Here is a 26,154-nt window from a genome sequence, read left to right as displayed (position 1 = left end):
ATTTTCTCTGCAACGCTGATCACAATCAATGGAGCCCTATCCCCACCATAATTGGGCCTGGTGGAGAAATACAAGTATTACTAAGCAAGACATGAGACAATGTCAAAGAGTCCCAACATCTCTTCAGCGGCAGTGCTGCTTCTACCGTAGAGACTGGGAGAAAATGAAAAGTAAAGCAAAGGCAAAGTCTGCCGTGAGACAAAGGGACATTGTGGGCCAATTCAACATGGCAAGAGGTGCAGGAAAACAAAAATATCCCACATGACGGAAGGCTTCTCCCGCTGAGCAGCACCAGCTGGTGGTACTGGACATGCACCACCAGGAAGAAGCAGACTGAATTGCCAGAGCTTTGTCCCTCACCAAGCATGGCCGCTGGGTGAGCTGAGATGGTGTAAAAAGTAGTATGATCTTTTGGAGCGGCAGTGGAACATGGAGGCCACAAGCTGAGCTTGACCATCAGATCCATGTATGATGTCCTGCCCCCTCCTGCCAAAGTACAAAAGTATTTTGGAGAGGATCCAGCCTGTTTCCAGTGTCCTGCCGAAGCAATCCCAAAGAAAATCCTTGAGGGCTGTAAGACCAGGCTCCCCTGAAGAATAATCAGAGCCTGCATGCTAATCTGAAGGCAGATTCACCTGTTGCCCCAAGCAAACGGTGAAGTGCCTGGTTACTGCAATGGAAAACGAGAAGGTAGCCAGCAATGCCATGGGCCCATTGTAAGCCCTGGTACTAAAGGGCTTACGAGTAGACTCTAATTTCAGTCTCACCATTCTGGATGACATTATAGCGAGGTGGTCCTGAAAACCAAATACTACAAAGGTGTCTTCCTTGTGAAGCTGACACTTGGGAGTTTTTTCTTCTATATAAGTAATCATTGGGTGGAAAAGTCTGTGATGGTTGAACATCGCTGCTGAAGCAGAGGATGCAAGGTGTGTGCGAAGAGTAGACCGGATACGTCCGTATGACACAGCAGAATGTAGCATTGGAAGGGCTCGGTCTCGTCCGGGATTTGAACCCGGGACCTCTCGCACCCGAAGCGAGAATCATACCCCTAGACCAACGAGCCACAAAAGCTTGCTGAGTTGAGTCACGACCAATCAAATTTGATTATTCATATAGCACTAAACACCAACACAGCGTTTCCATGATGCTGTACAAATATAGAGCAGGACTGAACCACACTCTTTGGAAAGACTTACAGAATACCCACATTCCCGAATAAACAAGCACTTGGAGACGCTTTGAGGAAACACTGCCCTTGACCAGCTCGAAACTGATATGAGATTCCTGAGCCTTGGGGTTTCCTTCTGATGACCACCTGCTTTTATTCTAATATGGCACTAATGGCAGGCAGCCACTTGCTGGGAGTACAATGCAAGGTGTGAAATGTAGCTGAGGCCGTGGTCTTCACATTCTACAGTCATGGCCAAAAGTTTTGAGATTGCCACTTTCACAATGTCTGTTCCTTCATGGTTTTTAGGTGTTTGCCAGATGGTTCTATTGTTGTGTCATTCTCCAAACTTTTGGCCATGACTGTACAGACCTGGTCGTCACATCACAATTGATGAACAGCTTTACCCATCAGAAACGTTGCCCTTTGATTCAATATATTGCTACAAAACCAGATAAGTTTGGCATCAAACCACCAAACACCAGCTTTAAAGAATTCCAAAGTAATTTACAACTTGTCAACTATTTACAACTTTACAACTATTAACACCAACGCCATCTTCAAAAAGGGTCAGAGCCGCCTGTTCTTCCTCAGGAGGCTCAGATCTTTCAATGTCTGCAGGACCATGCTGCAGATGTTCTACCACTCGGTGGTGTCCGGCGTCATCTTCTACGCTGTTGTGTGCTGGGGCAGCAGGCTCAAGACAGCTGACGTTAACAGACTCAACAAGCTCATCAGGAGAGCTGGATCTGTCCTGGGCGTGGAGCAGGAGTCTGTGGTGCAGGTGTCAGAGAGGAGGATGCTGAAGAAGCTCCTCAGCATCATGGACAACATCCATCACCCCCTGCATGCCACACTGACGTCCTGTCAGAGCTCTTTCAGCCGTAGACTGATACCACCGAGGAGCTCCACTGAACGCCACAGGAGGTCTTTCCTCCCCGAGGCGATCAGACTTTTTAACTCCTCTCCATTCAGCCGCCGGCAACCATAACAACCTATCTTTAACCTAAAAACAAACAAAAATGTGCAATATCTAATTTCTGTGCAATATTCAGAAACTGTACAATATTTCATCATATTTCATCTCATCTCGTAACAGCTACACTACAATGTTCCCTTCTATCATACTATTGTGCACTCCTTACCTCACTTGTTACTAAGACACTTATAGTTTTATCACTGCTTACTAAGACACTTTATAGTTTCACTGAGACACTTTATAGTTTATAGTTTATTTTTATTTCTAATTCTGCCTTTCTTTTATGATTTGTTACTGTTATATTTTCTGTAACTCTGGCACTGCAATTTCCTTCGGGATTAATAAAGTTGTTCTTATTCTTATTCTTATTCTTAAGAAAAGAAGCGAGGAAGGCAACGAAGAGGATGAGGAGTTCAAAGGCAGTGGGTCCTAATGACATGCCGTACATGTGGAGGCATGGAAGTGTCTAGGAGAGCCAGCGGTACGGAGGTCAGCGACTGGATGATTCAAAAGAAAAAGAAATACAGCACACATGGAAAAATACTGTACAGGGATGACAAGAAAGGCGACGAGCGACAGACAGAGACGGCGAGACAACGGAAAGTGACCCGAAAGGTAAGGCGAGGAACTATGACTGAGCGCTTCACTGTGACTCCGGTGGGACAGACACAAGGGAATGAGCGCGGGTGTCCGTGTGTGAAATGTTGGCGCTCTTGAGAGACAGCACCCCCTGCTGGGGACAGAGAGGACGAACATGAAAAAGGTTACAGCACCTGGTATTCCAAGGCGGTCTCCCATCCAAGTACTAACCAGGCCCGACCCTGGTTGGCTTCCGAGGTCAGACGAGATCGGGGGTGTTCAGGGTGGTATGGCCGTAAACGAGACTACCCTACGCGGAAGGGCATTTTATAAGCAGCCGTCCTCCGTCTTTTCCACCTCCAGTCATTTCCAGATTTGTCTGGAGCTCCTTCTATTGCGTTTCCATGATTACAGCCAGTGGCACCCAAGGTTACTTTAACCAAAATCATCAGACACACTTTACCTTAGGCTGCAGCCTAAGGTAAAGAGGGAGCTATCAAAGGCCATACCAGGACTCGAATTCACGGCGGGACAGTAAATTACAAGAGACTGAGAAAATTAAATAAAATAAACATGGAAAAAGGAAGATTACTATAGATGCAGTATTTGCGCCGAGAATGCTCATAGAGAAGTACAGAGAAGGCCCGTGGGAGCCCCATTGCCTTTTTGTACACCTTGAAAAGTCGTATAACAGGTTGCCAAGAGAGGAGCTCTGGTATCCTATGAGGAAGTCTGGAGCGGCAGAGAAGTGTTTTACACTGGTGCAGGACATGTATGCTAGCTGGGAGACAGTGGTGCAGTGTGCTGTAAGACGGGACCAGAGAAGTTCAAGGTGGAAGCGGGACTCCGTCGGGGATAGGCCCTGAGCCCCTTCTTGTTCGCAATGGTGACGGATGAAGGTAGACGTGAATCTCCACGGACCGTGACCTTTGCAGATGCCGTTGTGATCTGTAGTGAGAGCAGAAAACAGGTGGAGGTCAAGATAAGATAAGATAAGACCTCCGTCTCGTCCCGGAGACGGAGGTCTCGGTGGAGGCTGATGTTCCTGTTTTAAAAAAAAACAACATGGCTGATGCATCTTCCGCATCTGCCCGGTCACGTGGTGCACGGCCCCCCAACAGGACGCCAAAGCATCAAAGTAAACCCAGGACTTCAACAACCAGACTCCTAGGAATATGATGAATGAATGGGGAAAAATGAAAGAGAGCCAAGGGTAGAAGCGCTGATTACTGGCGATCGCAAAAGGAGCAGAAACGAGTGTAAAAAGAAGCGAGGAGGGCATTGAAGAGGAGGAGGAGTTCAAAGGCAGGGGATCCTGATGACGTACCGTACATGTGGAGTCCTGGAAGTGCCTAGGAGAGCCAGCGGTATGGAGGTCAGCGGTTGGAGTATTCAACAGCGAGAGGCACAAACGAGAGAAAAAGAAATTCAGCACACATGGAGAAGTACTGAACGGGAATGACGAGAACGGCGGCGAGCGACGGACGGAGGCGGCGAGACAACGGAAAGTGACCCGAAAGGTAAGGCGGGGAACTATGACTGAGCACGTGTCGCGCCGGGCTTCACGGTGACTCCGGTGGGACAGACACAAGGGAATGAGCGGTGTGTGTCCGTGTGTGAAATGTTGGCGCTCTTGAGAGACAGCACCTCCTGCTGTTGACAGAGGGGACGAACATAAAAAAGCTTACGGCACCTGGTATTCCCAGGCGGTCTCCCATCCAAGTACTAACCAGGCCCGAACCTGCTTGGCTTCCGAGATCAGACGAGATCGGGCGTGTTCAGGGTGGTATGGCCGTAAACGAGACTAGCCTACGCGGAAGGGCATTTTATAAGCAGCTGTCCTCCGTCTTTTCCACATCCAGTCATGTCCAGATCTGTCAGGAGCTCCTTCTATTGCGTTTCCATGATTACAGCCAGTGGCACCCAAGATTACTATAACCAAAAATCATCAGACACTCTTTAACTAAAGTAAAGAGGGAGCTAGCAAAGCCCATACCAGGACTCGAATGCACGGCGGGACAGTTAACGACAAGAGAAAGAGAAAAATAAATAAAATACACATGGAAAAAGGAAGAGTACTACAGATGCAGTATTTGCGCCGAGAATGCTCATAGAGAAGTACAGAGAAGGCCCGTGGGAGCCCCATTGCCTTTTTGTACACCTAGAAAAGGCGTACGACAGGTTGCCAAGAGAGAAGCTCTAGCTACCTCATTTGGTGTTTTAAAGTTCTTTTTTCTTGTTCAGTGAGAGAAATCTAATCTCTGCTGGGCTTTAACATGTGCATCGAAGTCAGGTTAAATGTCTGTAGTGGAGATGTGAAGCACAGCTGACAGATGATCATCAGTGAGAGGATCTATACCTGGATTTTGTAAACTTCATCATTGAAAATGTTTGTTCACAAATGTAGGTAGAGCCAAAGAGAACAAACATCTTCTGAGCATGTCTCCTAATGTTTGGAAAGTTCTCCTCCTTGAGAGAAGAGTAGAAATCCAGCAGAGATCCTGACTTAAAGTGCTCTGCCAGTACTACATCAGACTGCAGGTCAATGAGTTCCAGCTGTAAATCACTGGGTGCATCATCCACACGGAAGGTAAAGGGAGAAGAAATCATGTGCATGTCATCCTCCATTGTTCTATGATCCTCAAATCGCCTTGAAAACTCACCATGCAATGCTCCTCACATGGATGAGTACCTGCAGAGGTTATCAGCTGATGGTGTGACTTCTTTCAGGGTTTGCATGTGAGTGAGAGTGTTGCTCTCCTGTTGTCTTGAAAGCAACTGTATCCTTCTCATGAAAGCCTTCACCGGGCTGTGCATTTCATGCACAAAAAGGCCCTTGCCTTGCAGCTTGGTGTTCAGTTCATTCATCAGTGCAGTCACATCAACAGCAAATGCAAAATCTGCCATCCTGTCCTCATCTGCAAGCTCTGGGATGGCCTTGCCTTTTGTCTCACAAAACTCCTGGATTTCTGCTTTCAGATCCCAGACTCTTTTTAGCACTTTGCCCAGGCTGAGCCATCTCACAGAAGTGTGGTAGCCAATGTCACTGTGCTCACTCTCATGCTCCTCCAGAAGTGTTATAAACTGTCTGTGATTCAGTGCCCGCGCCCTGATGAAGTTAACTATTTTAGTAACAACATCGATAACATGGTTAATTTTTAGCACTGATTTGCACAACACATGTTGGTGTAAAATACAATGTAAAAATACCAATTTCTGATCAGGGTCAATTTCAGTCACTTTATCCTGCATGCGTTTTAAAAGTCCGACATTTTTCCCTGTAAGATTTGGACAACCGTCCTTGGTGACACCTGCCAGTCTGTCCCATTTCAGTCCCAACGTGTCCATACAAGCATTTACCTCAGTGAAGAGATCGCTCCCTGTCGTCATCCCTTTTAACGACCGCATTGCTGCCAGCTCCTCCGTAATCTTGAAGTCCGGCGCTATCCCACGGACAAATACGAGTAGCTGGGCTGTGTCGCGGACATCACAACTCTCGTTCAAAGCCAAGGAGAAAAAGTCAAAACTTGGCACTTCACGTTGCAGCTGTAGCTCCAGATTCCCCGCAATGTCCTCGATCCTTCTCGCCACGGTTCGCCTGGACAGCGGGACTTGCTCAAATGCCGCTTTTTTTTCAGGGCATATTAGTGCTGCAGAGTCTACCAAGCACTCTTTCACAAACTCCCCCTCTGCGAATGGCTTGCTGTTTTTGGCTATTTTGTGAGACATCACGAAGCTGGTCTTGGTTGCTGCATCCCTGGATGTATGAAGCTTGGTAAAAAAGCCTTGCTGCATTTGCAGCTTAGCTAGCAAAGCTTCCAATGTCCGCGTTCTTTCGTCATCAGTCAGGTTTTTATATTTCTCTGCATGTTTCGTCTGATAATGCCGACTCAAATTGTAGTCCTTAAACACGGCGATCTGCTCCCCGCAAACTAAACACACAGCTTTACCTCCAACTTCAGTAAATAAATACTTAGCTGTCCAATTTTTGTTGAAAATCCTACATTCGGCATCTACCTTTCTTTTTTTAGCCTGAGCGGACATTTTTGAGGGTGAAAGTTGTCTTGTGATTCAATCGCACGCATGTCTTGATATACGCATTACGTCATTATGTGCGTGAATTTAAAAAAAAACAACTTCAGAATAAAAGCAGTGCAGCTTTAGCCCATGAATGAGGTGAAATTAGAAAGTATGTTTATTTTGTAATTTCCAATTAACCTTACACTGGCGGTCAGAGTCAACCAAAGGTATGTGGCCCGGGCCATACATTGCCCAGGTCTGTCATACAGGCCCGTCAGTGCCATCCCGCGGGCCGGATGTGGCCCGTGGGCTGTACAATTCCCAGGTCTGTTATACAAGGTATGCTCAGGCATTTCCTACAAAGGACCAAAAGTCAGTTACAGTTGCCAAAGTATTGTGGGAAAGTACTTTGTTCATTATGGACTACCCGCTAGAATACATTCAGACCAAGGTAGAGATTTTGAAAGGCGCCTCATAAAAGAACTCTTATCCATGCTTGGAGTAAGAAAGTCGCGCACCTCACCTTATCATCCGCAAGGTGATGCTCAACCAGAACATTTCAACAGAACACTTCTCTCAATGCTTGGAACTCTTGAAAATGTGCAGAAACAAAACTGGAGTCAACACATCAGTCAGTTAGTACATGCGTATAACTGCACTAAAAATTAGTCCACTGGATATTCCCCATACTACTTAATGTTCGGGCGCAATGCCAGATTGCCTGTTGACCTCTGTTTTGGTACAGCTCTCGACGGCAATTCAGAGACGTCTCACCTACAGTATGTGGACAAAATGAGAAAAGAACTCCAAAAAGCTTACCATTTAGCTGCAGAGTGTGCAACCAAGAGCCATCTGAGAAACAAAACCTGTTATGATCAACGAGTAAGAGACCAACCTCAACAAGAAGGAGACCGAGTCCTCGTAAGAAATGTTGGCCTCACTGGGAAACATAAACTACAAGATAGATGGAAAACCACATCCTATATTGTGATTAAAAAGTTTTCCAACTTACCTGTAGACAGAGTCAAACCCGAACAAGGAACTGGAAGTGTCAAAACTCAACACAGAGACCACCTTCTACAAATTGGTTATCTTGTCAGGATTCCCGATAATTCTGAACAAACTAAGAGTCAGAACACCAATTACCAGGAGACAACATACTCTAAGACATCAAACACATCACCAAAATGATCAGACATCTGACATCTCTTCAAACTCTGAATCTGAGTATGAGTGTGTCTACAAGTGCCCAACCTATGATAAGGTCAGGAAACCACTGTCCATACCAGACCGAACCACCCCAGAGCATACTCCCTTTGAAAATTTCCCCTCATCTGAGAGTGAACCGGAGGTGGAGAAAGTACATTCTGTCAGTTCACAGGAAGAGGAATATCAGTCCTCCAACGAGGACGCAGATACTAATGATACAGCTGAAGACACTGATGTGGAGTTGAGAACTCAAACCAGCCCTAGAAGCAGAAAGTCAACGCGTGAAGTAAAACCAGTGATCCGCTTGACCTATGATAAACCTGGAACTCAAGCTGGGGAACCTGTGACTATTGTGCACCAGGGCATGGTCATTCACTTGAACCTCAGTGCCAGAGGAAACCCTGATCTTGTGAAACATCCTAAAACATGCCCCTACAGATCTAAGTCTAAACAGTACAGTTAGATGAGGACATCTACACCTTTTAGAAGGGGGAGGATGTAGCCCGTCTAAAATTTCATTACAGACCATACAGGCTAAAATGTGAAGATGTTTTAACATTTAAGTAAAATTAAATAAGACTGAAATGGCTGTAAAACATTTAATATTTCATGTTTAAAATGTGTTCATAAATGGTTAAAAACAAGGTTTAATCTTATCTAAGGCTTTTGTCATTTATTTGGGAATCGTGCTTTTAATCGCCACAAGCTTGTGTGAAACGTACAGCTCAACATGTGCTTTTGTTTGCATCCGAACTTGTTAAGTGTCAATATGGTATTTTCTTTAATTGTATTGGTTGATGTACACTTAGTGTCCAATCCCATGCGTGAGGGCGGGATCTGAATGAGGAAGGCAATAGAACATCTAGGCGCGAGGCATTCGACTGCTGCGTTTGCCGAGGGAAGTTTGTGAAGCTAAGCTGAAAGGAGAATGGTCATAAAACATTGTGGATGCAGAGTCTACGTTGCTGTTTTCGACTATTTAACCCTGTGATGAGTGAGTACTCGATGTATATGATTTTTATGCTTAGACGATATGTTGAAGTGCACATATGCGATGCTAATCGAGCGTTAGCATTGTTAGCATTTTACCGCGAGTTAATTTCATACTCTGTATGTAAAGTATATGAGCTTGGAATTGGAGACCTTTGATGCTCAGTGGACCGAGAGGAATTCTCTGGACGTTTCTGCTGAGGCTTAACCGATGAGTTTCACCGAGTGCACTTCGTGATGCCGTGATGCCAAGTCATTGCTAACCCGTTTGCCGAGAGGGAATCGCATGGTGATGGACAACATTTGACTATCCATTGCTTCGACACCAAAAGGATTAGTGAGTACATCAAAGCGCATGCATTTTATTTTGGGGCTTGTGAACAAGTGAAACGGACATTTTCTGGCCCAACGATCCCGAGCATCGAATCAGGCCTGCCACGATTGAACTTTCTGAGAAAAACAAAAAGGACTTTAAGGTTATGGTTTTTGAACTGGACTGAACTTGAAGGGATGTACATGGTTTTTGAATATGTTTATGTAGTTGCAGAGCGACAAAATCTCAAATGAACGCACTACCAATTTTATTTCATTTTTCTTTCTTTTAATTTTGTGAAACTAAACTTTAAATTTGTACTTAAAGAGATCTGTGTTTGTCTTAATTCATATTTTATCCTGAGGAGATGGAGGCACCGCTATAATCAAAAAGCATAAATAAGTTTAAGTTATCAAAGAATTAGGTATTATTGTTTCTCCTATTTACCATTGAAAATTTCATCTAAGTAACGTTCCCAGGGCCGGAACCATTGTACTATCACTGCATTAACTAAGAGGTTGGGTGCTACACTGCTCTAACCATAAATCATCACACACTCTCTACCTTAGGCTACAGCCTAAGGCTAAAGCCTAAGGTAAAGAGGGAGCTAGCAAAGGCCATACCAGGACTCGAATGCACGGCGGGACAGTTAATGACAAGAGAAAGAGAAAAATAAATAAAATACACATGGAAAAAGGAAGAGTACTACAGATGCAGTATTTGCGCCGAGAATGCTCATAGAGAAGTACAGAGAAGGCCCGCGGGAGCCCCATTGCCTTTTTGTACACCTAGAAAAGGCCGACGACAGGTTGCCAAGAGAGGAGCTCTGGTATCCTATGAGGAAGTCTGGAGCGGCAGAGAAGTGTGTTACACTGGTGCAGGACATGTATGCTAGCTGAGAGACAGTGCTGCGTACGGTGTGCTGTAAGACGGTACCAGAGAAGTTCAAGGTGGAAGCGGGACTCCGTCGGGGATAGGCCCTGAGCCCCTTCTTGTTCGCAATGGTGACGGACGGGCGGGCTGACGGATGAGGGTAGACATGAATCTCCACGGACCGTGACCTTCGCAGATGCCGTTGTGATCTGTAGTGAGAGCAGAAAACAGGTGGAGGTCGAGATAAGATAAGATAAGATAAGATAAGATAAGATAAGATAAGATAAGATAAGATAAGAACAACTTTATTAATCCGGAAGGAAACTGTTGTGCCAGAGTTCCAGAAAATATAACAGTAATAAATAATAAAAGGCAGAATTAGAAATCAAAATAAACTATAAACTGTAAAGTGTCTCGGTGAAACTATAGAGAGGTGGGGGTATGCTCTGGAAAGGAGAGGAACGAAAGTTAGTCGCAGCAAGACAGCATACATGTGTGGGGATGAGAGGAACTCGGGTGGAACGGTGAGGCTACAGGGAGTGGAGATCAAGAAGCAGGAGCATTTCAGGGACTTGGACACTCTGGATTGTTTTTTGGCCCGATCGTAAATCCACGCTTTTGCGGTGCACCTGCCATGTGCAACGACAACTCCCTGGTTGGGTCACGGCCCGGCCGGGAAGGGTCGGCGCGCGCGACCATAAACAGTGAACCCGGCCTCCAGCGACACAGACTTGCTCTTGAACAGCACGACAGGGGAGAGCGCGGACGCAGTCCCCCACTACCAGAAATTATGCAGTCGAGATTCCCACATTTGGGGAATTCGCAGGGGTCAGCACAGCCGCAGTGCAATGGCTGAGCCTCGCCCTGGGTGAACCACCTTCTTGATCATGGTATCTCCCCTGCCAGGTAAGTATGAATCGCACGCGTCCCGCGCACGGACCGCTTTCACACGCACGCCGTTCTCAGTCGGGGGGGAACCCACGCGGACTCTTCCGGGAGCTCACACGCGATCCCTCTCGCGCGCGCACACACACACACGCACACACACGCACACACGCACACACATACACGCGCACACACACACACACACACTCCGTCAAAAAACCGTCAACTCTGAGTTCTGACGGGCCGGGACGCCGAAAACGACACGGACGCTTCAATTTTCACGAAGAAGTCAGAGGACAACCGGAACACGTTCCGTCCGTCCTCCTGATGCTGCCAGGGGTTTCTGCCGCTCTACGACCGGGAGAACTTCCCCCTGAGCCCAGTCTGACACAGTCTATCGGGGGCAATCCATCCGTTTCAAATGCGATCCATTTAGGCTCAGTTCTGGTCCATAGTGGGATTTTATCGGGCTGCACGGGGCGAATGGTAGGGACAGGGTTTCAGGCAGACACGCTCGTGTGTCGCTATCTACCGCTCCCTACCGGCAGAAACAACGGGGACAGTGTCGCTGGTCACGCAGGGCACAGACAAGATCCGGATCCCGTGCGTGTTGGTTACGTACGACATTGTTGGAGGCCACGGCAACCTTGATATCGGACACAAAAGCGGGGGGTGCACCGTTCCCAGAGATACTGCAATACCGGGTCGATGCGCGGAGTGGACGGAGCAAGCCCCTATTCCATCTCCCTGTTCCAAAAATCAATTTAATATTTGGTCCCCGGATAGGGGACGTATCAGATATTAAACTGATAAGAACAGATACTACACTTGATCTTAGCCAAAAGGCCGAGAAGCGATAGCCCCGCGCCCTCGCTCGACGCCAGCGCATCCCCCGCACCGTCAGCTTCACTCACGACTTCATTCACAAATCAACCCCCACCCCATCTCCGCCGCTCGGCCCGGAGCGACGGCGCATCTCCCCCATCGCCCCCATCGCCCCGGAGACGGAGGTCCCGGTGGAGGCCGACGTTCCTGCTTTACAAGAAACAACATGGCCGATGCATCTTCCGCATCTGCCCGGTCACGTGGCGCATCAAAGTAAACCCAGGACTTCAACAAGCAGACTCCTCGGAACCTGATGAATGAATGGGGAAAAATGAAAGAGAGCCAGGGGTAGAAGCGGTGACTACTGGCGACCGCAAAGGAGCAGAGACCAGCGTAAAAAGAAGTGAGGGGGGCATCGAAGAGGATGAGGAGTTCAAAGGCAGTGGGTCCCGATGACGTAGCGTACAGGTGGAGGCATGGAAGTGTCTAGGAGAGCCAGCGGTACGGAGGTCAGCGGCTGGATTATTCAACAGCGAGAGACACGAACGAGAGAAAAAGAAATACAGCGCACATGGAGAAACACTGTACAGGGATGAGAAGAAAGGCGGCGAGCGACGGACGGAGGCAGGCGGCGAGACAACGGAAAGTGACCCGAAAGGTAAGGCGGGGAACTGTGACTGAGCGAGCGCGTGTGGCGTCGGGCTTCACGGTGACTCCGGTGGGACAGACACAAGGGAATGAGCGGCGTGTGTCCGTGTGTGAAATGTTGGCGCTCTTGAGAGACAGCACCCCCTGCTGGGGACAGAGAGGACGACCATGAAAAAGCTTACGGCACCTGGTATTCCCAGGCAGTCTCCCATCCAAGTACTAACCAGGCCCGACCCCGCTTAGCTTCCGAGATCAGACGAGATCGGGCGTGTTCAGGGTGGTATGGCCGTAAACGAGAGGGGCCCGCGCGGAAGGGCTCTTTATAAGCAGCCGTCCTCTGTCTTTTCCACCTCCAGTCATCTCCACATCTGTCAGGAGCTCCTTCTCTTTAGTCGCCATGATTACAGCCAGTGGCGCCCAAGGCTACTCGAACCCAACATCATCAGACACTCTTTACCTTCGGCTGCAGCCTAAGGTAAAGGGGGAGCTGCCAAAGGCCATACCAGGACTGGTATGCACGGCGGGACACTTCATGACAAGAGAAAGAGAAAAATAAATAAAATACACATGGAAAAAAAGGACGAGTACCACAGATGCAGTATTTGCGCCCAGAATGCTCATAGACAAGTACAGAGGGGGCCGGCGGGAGCCGCATTGCCTTTTTGTACACCTAGAAAAGGCCTACGACAGGTTGCCAAGAGAGGAGCTCTGGTATCCTATGAGGAAGTCTGGAGCGGCAGAGAAGTGTGTTACACTGGTGCAGGACATGTATGCTAGCTGGGAGACAGTGGTGCGTGCGGTGTGCTGTAAGACGGTACCAGAGAAGTTCAAGGTGGAAGCGGGACTCCGTCGGGGATAGGCCCTGAGCCCCTTCTTGTTCGCAATGGTGACGCACGGGCGGGCTGACCGATGAGGGTAGACATGAATCTCCACGGACCGTGACCTTCGCAGATACCGTTGTGATCTGTAGTGAGAGCAGAAAACACGTGGAGGTCGAGATAAGATAAGATAAGATAAGATAAGAACAACTTTATTAATCCCGAAGGAAACTGTTGTGCCAGAGTTCCAGAAAATATAACAGTAATAAATAATAAAAGGCAGAATTAGAAATCAAAATAAACTATAAACTGTAAAGTGTCTCGGTGAAACTATAGAGAGGTGGGGGTATGCTCTGGAAAGGAGAGGAACGAAAGTTAGTCGCAGCAAGACAGCATACATGTGTGGGGATGAGAGGAACTCGGGTGGAACGGTGAGGCTACAGGGAGTGGAGATCAAGAAGCAGGAGCATTTCAGGGACTTGGACACTCTGGATTGTTTTCTGGCCCGATCGTAAATCCACGCTTTCGCGGTGCACCTGCCATGTGCAACGACAACTCCCTGGTTGGGTCGCAGCCCGGCCAGGGAGGGTGGGCGCGCGCGACCATAAACAGTGAAGCCGGCCTCCAGCGACACAGACTTGCTCTTGAACAGCACGACAGGGGAGAGCGCGGACGCAGTCCCCCACTACCAGAAATTATGCAGTCGAGATTCCCACATTTGGGGAATTCGCAGGGGTCAGCACAGCCGCAGTGCAATGGCTGAGCCTCGCCCTGGGTGAACCACCTTCTTGATCATGGTATCTCCCCTGCCAGGTAAGTATGAATCGCACGCGTCCCGCGCACGGACCGCTTTCACACGCACGCCGTTCTCAGTCGGGGGGGAACCCACGCGGACTCTTCCGGGAGCTCACACGCGATCCCTCTCGCGCGCGCGCACACACACACACACGTCCACGCGCACACGCGCACACACGCACACACACACACACACACACACTCCGTCAAAAAAAACGTCAACTCTGAGTTCTGACGGGCCGGGACGCCGAAAACGACACGGACGCTTCAATTTTCACGAAGAAGTCAGAGGACAACCGGAACACGTTCCGTCCGTCCTCCTGATGCCGCGAGGGGTTTCTGCCGCTCTACGGTCGGGAGAACTTCCCCCTGAGCCCAGTCTGACACAGTCTATCGGGGGCAATCCATCCGTTTCAAATGCGATCCATTTAGGCTCAGTTCTGGTCCATAGTGGGATTTTATTGGGCTGCACGGGGCGAATGGTAGGGACAGGGTTTCAGGCAGACACGCTCGTGTGTCGCTATCTACCGCTCCCTACCGGCAGAAACAACGGGGACAGTGTCGCTGGTCACGCAGGGCACAGACAAGATCTGGATCCCGTGTGTGTTGGTTACGTATGACGTTGTTGGAGGCCACGGCAACCTTGACATCGGACACAAAAGCGGGGGGTGCACCGTTCTCGGAGATACTGCAATACCGGGTCGATGCGCGGAGTGGACGGAGCAAGCCCCTATTCCATCTCCCTGTTCCAAAAATCAATTTAATATTAGGTCCAAGGATAGGGGACGTATCAGATATTAAACTGATAAGAACAGATACTACACTTGATCTTAGCCAAAAGGCCGAGAAGCGATAGCCCCGCGCCCTCGCTCGACGCCACCGCATCCCCCGCACCGTCAGCTTCACTCACGACTTCATACAAGAAACAACATGGCTGAAGCATCTTCCGCATTTGCCCGGTCACGTGGTGCACGCCCCCCGACAGGACGCCGAAGCATCAAAGTAAACCCAGGACATCAACAACCAGACTCTTGGAATCGTGTCCCCTTCAAATCCACCTGGAATGTGGCAAAAAGTCGCCCGTGAGGAGAAAAGACACAGGTGGAAAAGGGACGTTTGCACCGCTCACGATACACTGGGCTGCAAACGGGCGCCATCTTGTGAACCCGTCTGGTTACCGCATCGTTGCGACCAGCTCTCACAGAGACTCGTTGCTCATCGCCGGGAAACACAATTCAAAAAACGTCACGAACACAAGACAACAGTAAAATGGATTTAAATCCACATTTACATTTAATTACATTCATGTTTTCGTCACTACCAGCAGAACAAATTTTAAACACGACGGTAAATCATCTCGTCCCGTGGCGAACACCCACTGGACCCCGGCACCCCAAACAGCCTTCGACGGCCTTGAACGCTAACCCCGCCCCGCACCGGCTAATACCGGCTGTTACGACGACTGCTGGTCCGGACGGAGCCGATCGCGCTCGGTTAGACCACCGCTTTTTCGTTGTCGTTTGAGTCGCCAACATTCAATTACCGACGCGCTCCGAGGCAAGATGGCGGAAGGCCGCGAGCTAGTCTGTTTGGCTAGCGGAGCGGCTTAGTTAGCCTTACCTCAGCTCACGAAATCTGTGACGTCGTCGAGATTTCTCGGCCGAAAGGACCTAAATTACCGTCAAAAATCACCGGGAGTTGCTTCGCGGTTGTTATAAACACGGTCAATTCGGTTGTAGGTCGAGAAATCGTCACTATTCTCTGTAAAAGTGAACTTACGTCGCGGGGCTGGACAGCGCTCTTGACCGGAAACACATCGTGGAACCCCGGAGCCTTCAGGGACCGACATAAACGGCCATAAACTCTTCGGTTCAATTCTACTTCCAACTATTTAAATTAATTCTACTTCAAACTATATGAATTAATTCTAATTCTAACCATATGAATTCACTGTACTTTAAATTATGAATTAAGAAAAGAGATGTGGGACCTGTGGAATCCCCTCCGTGGACACTTTCATCCCGAGTCCCGCTTCTCTGTACTCTTATACTGGCATTCTGTGGCTTAGCTGATGCCAGACCACCATCGATGACATGCAGAGGTTTTTAAATGCACTGAATGGAGAGAAGTTCTGACACACTGTTGATGAATCAGGTCCAAGTCCAGTCACCCAGCAGCCCAGGAGTCTCCTTCTGTGCGCCGGTCTGCTCCAAGACCTCCAACATCATCCCCGTCTGCAGGAAAACAAAGAACCACAGGACCCTGGGTACAGATCTCCCATCCTGGCTCTGTAGGAGTGACTGACGTCCTCTGAGCACCTTGTTGTTCTGTCTTACCTGAGATCCAACACCGACCCGCCCTGGACCCCCTGCTGTTCACCTAGAGTGAGCAGGACCAGAGGAGATGCCGTGATAATGAGCACTGTTGTGCAACTTGAAAGTCCTAGAAAGTGACATCTGGACATCTGGAGCTCATCTGAATATAAACCACAGTGGGTAAAAACACAAACACATAAGCTGCACTTGTCTGTAAACTGCAGGTGTTCACATTGTAACGAGATATTTACACATTAACCTTTTTTTTTTTTACTTTTAATTAGATACATACTGTTAACATTTGCAAATATGTCCTGGAAAAGCAGTGCCTGTAACACGGCTGATGGAAAATGTTCATAATGAATAAAACAAGGAAAAGTTCATCCATTTTTTATCCCCACTTTGTCCCAATCCGAGTCATTTATGGCTTTGCACATTTGACCCTCTGTTGCTATTCAACTATGAGAGACAGTGCTGGGGTTAAAGAGATTTAATAAATTAACTGGTAAATTCTTCAGTAAAATAAGTATTTGGTTACCAATAAATTAGATATCACAGAGCTCCCACAGACCTGTAACTTCTTTTTTAAGATGCCCCTCTGTTCTCCACACCTTACCTGTATTAATGGCACCTGTTTGAACTGGTTACCAGGATAGAAGACACCTGTCCACAACCTCAAACCGTCACACTCCAAACTCAATCAGGCCAAGACCAAAGAGCTGTCTAAGGACACCATAAACAAAAATGTAAACCGGCACCAGGCTGGGAAGACTGAATCTGGACTAGGAAAGCAGCTTGGTGTGAAGACATCAACTGTGAGAGCAATTATTAGAAAATGGAAGACATACAAGACCACTGATAATCTCCCTCCATCTTGGGCTCCACACAAGAGCTCACCCCGAGGGCTCAAAATGATGAGACGCCCACAGGGGGACCTAGAGAATAAGCTGCAGAGAGCTGGGACCAAAGTAATAAAGGCTACCATCAGTAACACACTACGCTGCCAGGTACTCAAACCCTGAAGTGCCAGATGTGTCCCTCTACTGAGATAGCATGTGTCCCATCGCGTCATCTAAATTTACTGGAGGGCATTTGGATGATCCAAAAGAGGACTATGAATGTCCTATGGTCAGATGAAACCAAAATACAACTTTTTAGTAAAAGCTAAGTGTGTCGTAGCTGGGGGAAGGAATGCTGAATCACATTCAAAACAACACCATTGCCAGTGTGAAGCATTGCTTTGGGGCTGTTTTTCTACAAAGGGACCAAACGACTGATCAGAAAGGCTGAAAGAAAAGAATTAATGTGGCCATGGATTGTGAGATTTGGAGTGAAAATCTCCTTCCATTTGCAGGAGCATTGAAGATGAAACGTGGCTGGGTTTCAGCATGACAATGATCCCAAACACACCGCCCGGGCAATGAAGGAGTGGCTTTGTAGGCAGGATCTACAAGAGGTAAGAGGTCTGCATGGAGGAATGGGCCAAACTACCAGCAACAGTGTGTAAAAACCCTGTGAATACATCAAGGGTAGGCAAACCCTTCAGCCGAAGGGGATATTCAAATCTTCGTACTTTTTAAGACCTTAAAACACTTTATAGCCTTGCCTTTGACACTTTATGGTTTTATTTGTATTTCTTATTCTCCCTCCTTCCGACTATTATTTATTATTGTTATGTTTTACTTGAAACTCTGGCACAACAATTTCCTTTGGGATAAATAAAGTTGTTCTTATTCTTATTCTTAAACAGGCCACATCTGGCCAATCAAAGATTGGTACAGAATTCATGCTTGATATGTATGATTGGATCAACGAATGTGGGAGCTCAAACTGGAGATTATCAATTTTTGGAGCTACTTCAGAACTCTTGAGAATTTATCCTGAACTGAATGACACGGATTGGCTTTGTTATTTAACATTTACTGTGGACCTACTGACACACATGAATGAGCTGGACGTGAAGATCCAACCAAAAAAACGGTTTGTGAATGAAATGCAAGCAAATGTCAGAGCCTTCAAAACCAAGTCGGTTTTATTTTCAAAGCGAATATCAAAAGAGTCTGATATGTACTGTTCACAAATACATTTTTTGTTTTACATGTATCATATTGTCAAATTTTAAAAGTCAATCCGGCCCCTGAGCCAAAAAGTTTGCCCATCCCTGGAATACCTTATGAAGACTTTTCAGAAAACCTTTGACCTGTCATTGCCAGCAAAAGGTATATAAGAAAGTATTGCAATGAATGTTTGTTCCTGACCAACTACTTATTCTCCATCATTATGTCCAAATAAGTTTGTTAAAAATCAGACAAGGTGATTTTCTGTCTCTCATAGTTGAAGTATACCAATGATGAAAATGAAAGACCTCTATCATGTTTTTAAGTGGGAGAACTTGCACAATTGTTGGCTGACTAAATACTGTTTTGCCCCACTTTATCTGGATACTGGGCACTGACACCTATTCAAATCAACATTTTAAAATGAGCTGATTTAGACTGTTATGATCATTTTGAGCTTATTTTAACCAAATTGTCAAATATTCAAATACAACATTCAAGTTTTTAGTTTCACCTATGAACAGGGTGATGGCAATCAGCACCAACAACACACTGAAGTCTCACAGCACCTTGACTGGACTGAAAATCAATGTCAAAATGAAGCTATGACAAACAGTGCACCTCTGCGTGAATTCTGTCCTCTTTAAACATATCTTGAACCCCCGGTGCATGTCTTCGCGATAACAAGTCATAACTTCTCACTCCAAACTCACCTGAAACACAATAACAAATAAAATCTTCAAAGGGTACAGAAGAGACCTGCATGTTTTATTCCTAAACCAAGCCAAGGCTTCTTAATCCATCCCCACATCTGTCATCTGGGAGGCCTTCAACCTCTTCCAAGTGCATGAAACCACCACAAACCTGGTCAGAAGCTTCCTCCAGCATTTCTTATTCTGTAAAACAACCACAGAGTACAAAATATGGTGATCATTGGAAGTGGGCTTCAGGGCAGGCTGCGCCACATCCCCTCTAGCCTTTACCATGGCAATGGAGATGATCATCGGTGCATCTCGGTGGAACGACGGAGGGGAGCTACTGCAGGCTTGACAGCGGCTGCCTCCAATTCGTGCCTCCAAATAATTATTGGAAAAGCCCCCCAGTACAACAGTTGAAGAACATGAAATGACCACCTAGATCCCCACCATCACCTCTACCAAATGCCAGCTGGAGAAGCTTCACTCCAACACTACCTGGGGAAGAAGAAGTTGGAAGCCAACAAGTAAGGGAGCATTTCCATCGTGAAAGGAAAGCTTACTGGCCACGGTTCCGCCTCGTCGAAACAGCCATTCCTTTGATATCAGAGCCGCAGGTCCAGCCTTGGATGGTGGAAGCCTCAGATGCAGAACAGACCAACGCTGCATTGAATCCCTTCAGTGGGTTGTAGGACAGGATACAGATTGGATTGGAAAAGCAGGATTTCCCTTGAAAGGTAGTAAACATCAGACTTTTCTACTCATCCTGAAATTTATTACAAAACACACAAGAGATGTGTTTCAGTATTACACATTTACAATACGCAATTAAAAATGTGTCTGTAGATCTTTGTGCAAGTCGCTACAAATCAGCCTTGCTTGTTCAGAGATGATTAAAAAATCCTTTTCACAGAAAGGTGGATTTAGAACTCAGTAAAATTAAAAAAAAAACCATTGTAACAGTTTTACCAGAGATTTTCAATAATAATGTTTTCGTTTCCCATATGAACAAGCAGATGAAAATGTGTACAAACAACAGACGAGAGTGCCACATGACCACAAGCATGTAATTGATTCCTAAGTACAAATACAACCACTAATACAAAAGTTTTTGAGTCATGCATTGCTCCATTCAGAAGCTGATCCAGGGTCAGCCATCGCAGCCATTCAACGACAAGAAAAACGTCAACTCTGAGTTCCGATGGGCCGGAATGACCGAAACGACACAGACGCTTCAATTTTCATGAAGAAGTCAGAACACAGAACACATTCCGTCCATCCTCCTGATGCCACAATTGGTTTCTATTGTTTTACAAACGGGAGAACTTTGCCACGATCCCGGTCTGCCAGTCTTTAAACGCGACCAGTGTGGTGGACGGATCGGGGCTGTCGTCTTTTGTCGTCAAACACAATCCATTTGCGCTAAGATCGGATTCCTTGGTGGGAATTTACTTCGGTACACGGAAGCAAGGCGTAGAGACAGGTTGTCCAGTTAACAAACTTATGTCACACGTCACCCACAACCCTCCTGCCTCTTTGCATTATCATCTACCAACATAATACAGTAGACGCACAAAATGGCACGTTAAACATTCGTCTCCACGATCTTTGAGATGGCTGCCATCGAATATGTTATTATTTGCAATTTAACAGGGTGCACCGTCATCTTCACTTCAAACAACATCGCTGATGCGTCATCCGCATCTCCTCGGTCACGTGGTGCACGGCCGACCAATAGGACGCCTTCTTCTTCTTCTTCTTTTGGCTTTTCCCGTCAGGGGTCGCCACAGCGAGTCAACTTTCTCCATCTAACAGTTTCTAGTCCATACATCATCGCTGGTTTCACCACTTTCTTGTACACCTTTCCGTTCATTCTGGCCGATAGTCTTCTATCACATAGTACCCCTGACACTTTTCTCCACCCATTCCAATCAGCTTGGACCCGTCTCTTCACCTCTTTTCCACACTCTCCGTTGCTCTGGACTGTTGACCCTAAGTACCTGAAATCCTCCAGCTTCTTGATCTCCGCTCCCTGTAGCCTCACCGTTCCACCTGAGTTCCTCTCATTCACACACATATATTCTGTCTTGCTGCGACTAACTTTCATTCCTCTCTTTTCTAGAGCATACTTCGACCTCTCTAGATTTTCCTCAACCTGTTCCCTGCTCTAACTACAGATCACAATGTCTGCAAACATCATGGTCCATGGAGATTCCTGTCTAGCCTCATCTGTCAGCCTGTCCATCACCATTGCTAACAAGAAGAGCCTCAGACCTGATCCCTGATGGAGTCCCAGCTCCACCTTGAACTTCTCTGTTACCCCTACAGCACACCATACCAGTGTCTCACAGCTAGCATACATGTCCTGCACCAGTCTAACATACTTCTCTGCCACTCCAGACTTCCTCATACAATACCAGAGCTCCTCTCTTGGCACCCTGTCATATGCCTATTCTAGGTCTACAAAAACACAATGCAGCTCCCTCTGGCCTTCTCTGTACTTCTCTATTAGCATTCTCAATGCAAATACTGCATCTGTAGTACTCTTCCTAGGCATAAAGCCAAACTGCTGTTCACAGATGCTGACTTATGCTCTCAGTCTAGTTTCCACTACTCTTTCCCATAACTTCATTGTATGGCTCATCAACTTTATCCCTCTATAGTTGCCACAATTCTGCACATCCCCTGTATTCTTAAAAATAGGCACCAACACACTTTGTCTCCTTTCTTCAGGCATCTTCTCACTGTCTAAGATCCTGTTGAATAATCTAGTCAGAAAATCTACCACTGCCTCTCCTCGACACTTCCATACCACCACAGGTGTATCATCAGGGCCAACTGCTTTTCCCCTCTTCATCTTCTTCAATGCCTTCCTCACTTCACTCTTACTAATTTTTGCTACTTTGTGGTCTACAATAGTCACCTCTTCTACCCTTGCCTCTCTTTCATTTTCCACATTCATCAGTTCTTCAAAGTACTATTTCCATCTTCCCATCACTCTTCTAGCATCTCTCAATACATTTCCCTCTCTGTCCTTAATCACCCGGACCTGTTGTACACCCATTCCATCTTTATCTCTCTGTTTCGCCAACCTGTATAGATCATTCTCACCCTCCTTTCTATCCATCCGAGCATACAAGTCACCGTACGCTTTTTGTTTTGCATTTGCTACCTCTATCTCTACCTTTCGCTATATCTCCCTGAATTCCTGTCTGTTCTCTTCAGTCCTCTCAGTATCCCACTTCGTCTTTGCTAACCGCTTTCTCTGCATATACTCCTGCACTTCCTCATTCCACCACCAAGTCTCCTTATCTATTTTCCTTCCAGATGACACACCAATTACTCTCCTATCTGTCTCCTTGATAATACAAGCGGCTGTTGTCCAATCATCTGGAAGCTCACCGTGACCACCCAGACCCTTTCTCAACTCCTCCCTGAAAACCATGCAACACTCCTCCCTTTTCAGCTTCCACCATTTTGTCCTGTGCTCTGCCTTTGTCCTCTTCATCTTCCTTGTCATCAGAGTCATCCTACAAACCATCATCCTATGCTGTCTGGCAACACTCTCACCTACAACTACTTTGCAGTCACTGATCTCTTTCAGGTTACCGCATCTATACAAGATGTAGTCTACCTGCGTGCTCTTACCCCCACTCTTATAAGTTACCCTATGTTCCTGTTTTTTCGGGAAAAAGGTGTTCACTACAGCCATTTCCATCCTTTTTGCAAAATCTACCACCATCTGTCCCTCTGCATTCCTATCCTGGATACCAAAACTGCCCATCACTTCTTCATCCCCTCTATTGCCTTCGCCAACATGTCCATTGAAGTCTGCACCTATTACCACTCTCTCATTTCTGGGAATATTCTGCATCACTTCATCCACCTCATTCCAGAACTTCTCCTTCTCTTCAGATTCACATCCCACCTGCGGGGCATAGCCACATTGAGCATCACACCTTCAATTTCCAATTTCAGACTCATAAGTCTATGTGACATTCTTTTCACCTCTTGGACATTCCTAACAAACTCCTCCTTCAAGATAACTCCTATTCCACTTCTCTTCTTGTCAGTACCATAATAGTACAACTTAAAGCCTGCTCCTAAGCTTCTAGCCTTACTCCCCTTCCACCTGGTCTCCTGGACAAACAGTATATCCACCTTCCTTCTCTGCATCATGTCGACAAACTCTCTACCTTTTCCTGTCATAGTCCCAATATTCAAAGTCCCTACTCTCCCTACTCCCTACTCCCAGGCTCTTTCCTTTCCTCCTCTCTCTCTGCTTCTGAACACGCACTCCTCCTCTTCTTCTCGTTCTTGTTCTTCGACCCAATAAAGCCAATAAAGCCACAATAAAGCCATCTAGTCAAAACAATTTTGACTGTTATATTCAGCATATTTCAGCACCAGATACCAGCATTAAGAATACCATGGTTATTTACAATATGTGCCAAAAATCTTTAACTTGGAAGATAAAAACTTTTTGTCCAAATGCCTTTATCTTTCATTGTTGAGTCTGGATTTGAGTGAATTTATTCATTTTGTAGATTCTATATTTTGTAGAATTCTTTAATATTCAGCATATTTCAGCACAAGACACAACCTTGAAAGAATTCCAAAGTTATTTACAACTTGTGCCATAAACATTCGATTTAGTGAGATAAACGTTTTTGATCAAATGGCTTTATCTTTAAACCTGCTGCTGGATTTCAGTAAATGTGACATATATTGAGTAGAATCATGGCCTATTCAACATATTTTAGCACCAGACACCAGTTTTAAGAATTCACTTGTTATTTATAACTTGGTCCAAAAAGCTTCAACATCATGACATGAAGAGTTTTGACCAGATAGGTTTATGGTTTAAACCTTTGGGTAGAATTAGGTAAAGATGACATACTTTGTGTAGAATCACATCATATTCAGCACCAGGCACCAGCATTAAGAATTTGAAAGTTATTTACAACCTGTGCCAAAAATCTAAAACTTGGAAGATAAACACTTTTTGACCAAATGGGTTTATCTTTTAAAGATGTGGCTCCATATCAGTAACTGTCGCAGATATTGTGTAGAATCATGTCCTTTTCAATATATTTTAGCACCAGACACCAGATTTCAATAATTCTTTTCTTCTTAAAACTTGTTCTAAAAAGCTTCAATTGGTAAGATAAACACTTGATGTCCAAATGGCTGGATTTCAGTAAATGTGACATATATTGTGTAGAATTACGCCCTATTCAGCATATTCCAAAAACAGACACCAGATTTAAAGAATTCCAAAGTAATTTACAACTTGTTCCAAAAAATTCAATTTGGTGTGAAACATTTTTGAATAAATAGCTTTGTCTTTCATTCTTTCGGCTGGATTGAGTGAATTTATACATTGTTTCGATAGTGTATTATCACATCCTAATCGGGAAATTTCAGCACCAGACACCAGCTTTAATGAATTCCAAAGTTTTTTAATACCTTTGCCAAAAACCTTAAACTTGGAAGATAAACACTTTTTGACCAAATGGCTTTATCCTTTGAAGATGCGACTCCATATCAGTAATTGTCACATGTATTGTGTAGAATCATGTCCTTTTCAACATATTTTAGCACCAGACGCCAATTTTAAAGAATTCCCTTCTTGTTTAAAACTTGTTCTAAAAAGCTTCAACTGGTGAGATAAACACTTTATGTCCAAATGGGTGTGTTTTAAACCTGCAGCTGGATTTCAGTAAATGTGACATACTGTATATTGTGTAGTATCACTTCATATTTAACATATTGCAGCACCAAACACCAGTTTTTAACAATTCACTTCTTATTCAAAACATTTTTCAAAAATCCTCAACTTGGTGAGGTAAGAACTTTTCAATCAAATGCCTTTATCATTTAAACATCTGGCTGGATGTTAGTGAATCAGACATTAATTGTTTAGAATCATATCTTATTCAGCATATTTCAAAAACAGACACCAGTTTTGAAGAATTACAAAGTTATTTACAACTTTTGCAAAAAAACCCTCGACTGGCTGAGATGAAAAATTGACCAAATGGCTTTATATTTCTAACTGTTGGCTGCATTTAAGTAAAGATGATATATACTGTGCAGAATCACATCCTATTCAATAATTTTCAACAACAGGTGCCAGCTTTAAGGAATTCAAAAGTAATTTACAACTTGTCAAAACCTACTAAACCTGCAACAGGATATTTATACATTTGACATATTTTGTGTAAGTTCAAATCCTATTTAACATATTTCAACAACAGATACCAGCTTTAAAGAATTCCAAAGTAATTTATAACTTGTTCCAAACACCTTCAGTTTGGGTGATGAACATTTTTGAATAAATGGCTTTATCTTTCATTCTTGCGGCTGGATTTGAGTGAATTTATACATTGTTTAGATTCTGTATTGTTTATAATCACATCCTTATCGGGAAATTTGAGCTTCGGACACCAGCTCTTAAGAATTACAACTTGTGCCAAAAACTGTCAACTTGGTGAGATAAAGATATTATATCCAAATTGCAACTATGAGAGCGCAAAGACCAGACATCCCCCTCCCTTTTTTTTTTGATATTAATGTATTTTATTTCCTGAGTTAGCAACTTGCTCCTTTCCTCACATTCACTGTTCGTAAGTATGTAGTACCACATTCCACCACAGGATGGCGTGAAACCAACTGTGATTAGTTTGCCGAGACGAGGTCACAGCATTAGTTCAGTGCTGTGTTGGACGGCAGTAATGTGGCTAATGTCTGTGTTACAGCCGACAACAAAACCCGCAAAACCTACACACTGAATCATCATCATTCACGTGTGCAACACAACCACTACAAAAGCTGATGCGGAAGCTGTAGTTAAACCTATCTGTAAATATATTCTGCCAACCCATGGCATACTGCAGAGAATAAATGAAGTTGTACACAATGGGTCAAGTTATGGACATTGACTTAAAGAGACATTGTTCTTATCATCCACAAACTGCAG

General features: G+C 45.6%; 8 non-coding genes across 8 annotated transcripts; all 8 read right to left on the bottom strand.

Moving 5' to 3' along the window:
• Positions 1-993: 993 nt before the first annotated feature.
• trnap-cgg (transfer RNA proline (anticodon CGG)) lies at positions 994-1,066 on the bottom strand. Its single transcript has one exon. It is a non-coding gene; the product is annotated as a tRNA-Pro (tRNA).
• Positions 1,067-2,911: 1,845 nt separating this feature from the next.
• Positions 2,912-3,030, bottom strand: LOC147219962 (5S ribosomal RNA). Its single transcript, XR_015108660.1, has one exon. It is a non-coding gene; the product is annotated as a 5S ribosomal RNA (ribosomal RNA).
• Positions 3,031-4,410: 1,380 nt separating this feature from the next.
• On the bottom strand, positions 4,411-4,529 carry LOC147219961 (5S ribosomal RNA). The gene has a single exon (XR_015108491.1). It is a non-coding gene; the product is annotated as a 5S ribosomal RNA (ribosomal RNA).
• A 6,355-nt stretch (positions 4,530-10,884) lies between these two features.
• On the bottom strand, positions 10,885-11,048 carry LOC147219960 (U1 spliceosomal RNA). Its single transcript, XR_015108233.1, has one exon. It is a non-coding gene; the product is annotated as a U1 spliceosomal RNA (small nuclear RNA).
• A 638-nt stretch (positions 11,049-11,686) lies between these two features.
• LOC147219959 (U2 spliceosomal RNA) lies at positions 11,687-11,877 on the bottom strand. Its single transcript, XR_015108124.1, has one exon. It is a non-coding gene; the product is annotated as a U2 spliceosomal RNA (small nuclear RNA).
• A 790-nt stretch (positions 11,878-12,667) lies between these two features.
• Positions 12,668-12,786, bottom strand: LOC147219958 (5S ribosomal RNA). Its single transcript, XR_015108428.1, has one exon. It is a non-coding gene; the product is annotated as a 5S ribosomal RNA (ribosomal RNA).
• Positions 12,787-13,967: 1,181 nt separating this feature from the next.
• Positions 13,968-14,131, bottom strand: LOC147219957 (U1 spliceosomal RNA). The gene has a single exon (XR_015108222.1). It is a non-coding gene; the product is annotated as a U1 spliceosomal RNA (small nuclear RNA).
• Positions 14,132-14,768: 637 nt separating this feature from the next.
• On the bottom strand, positions 14,769-14,959 carry LOC147219956 (U2 spliceosomal RNA). Its single transcript, XR_015108163.1, has one exon. It is a non-coding gene; the product is annotated as a U2 spliceosomal RNA (small nuclear RNA).
• Between the last annotated feature and the right edge of the window lie 11,195 nt (positions 14,960-26,154).

The sequence above is a fragment of the Fistularia commersonii genome, chromosome 24 (assembly GCF_037954325.1).
Source record: "Fistularia commersonii isolate RoL2024-O1a breed Wild chromosome 24, RoL_Fcom_v1.0, whole genome shotgun sequence".
NCBI classification, from domain to species: domain Eukaryota; kingdom Metazoa; phylum Chordata; class Actinopteri; order Syngnathiformes; family Fistulariidae; genus Fistularia; species Fistularia commersonii.
Note: the sequence above shows the minus strand (reverse complement) of the source record. Positions and strands in the feature narration are given on the sequence as shown.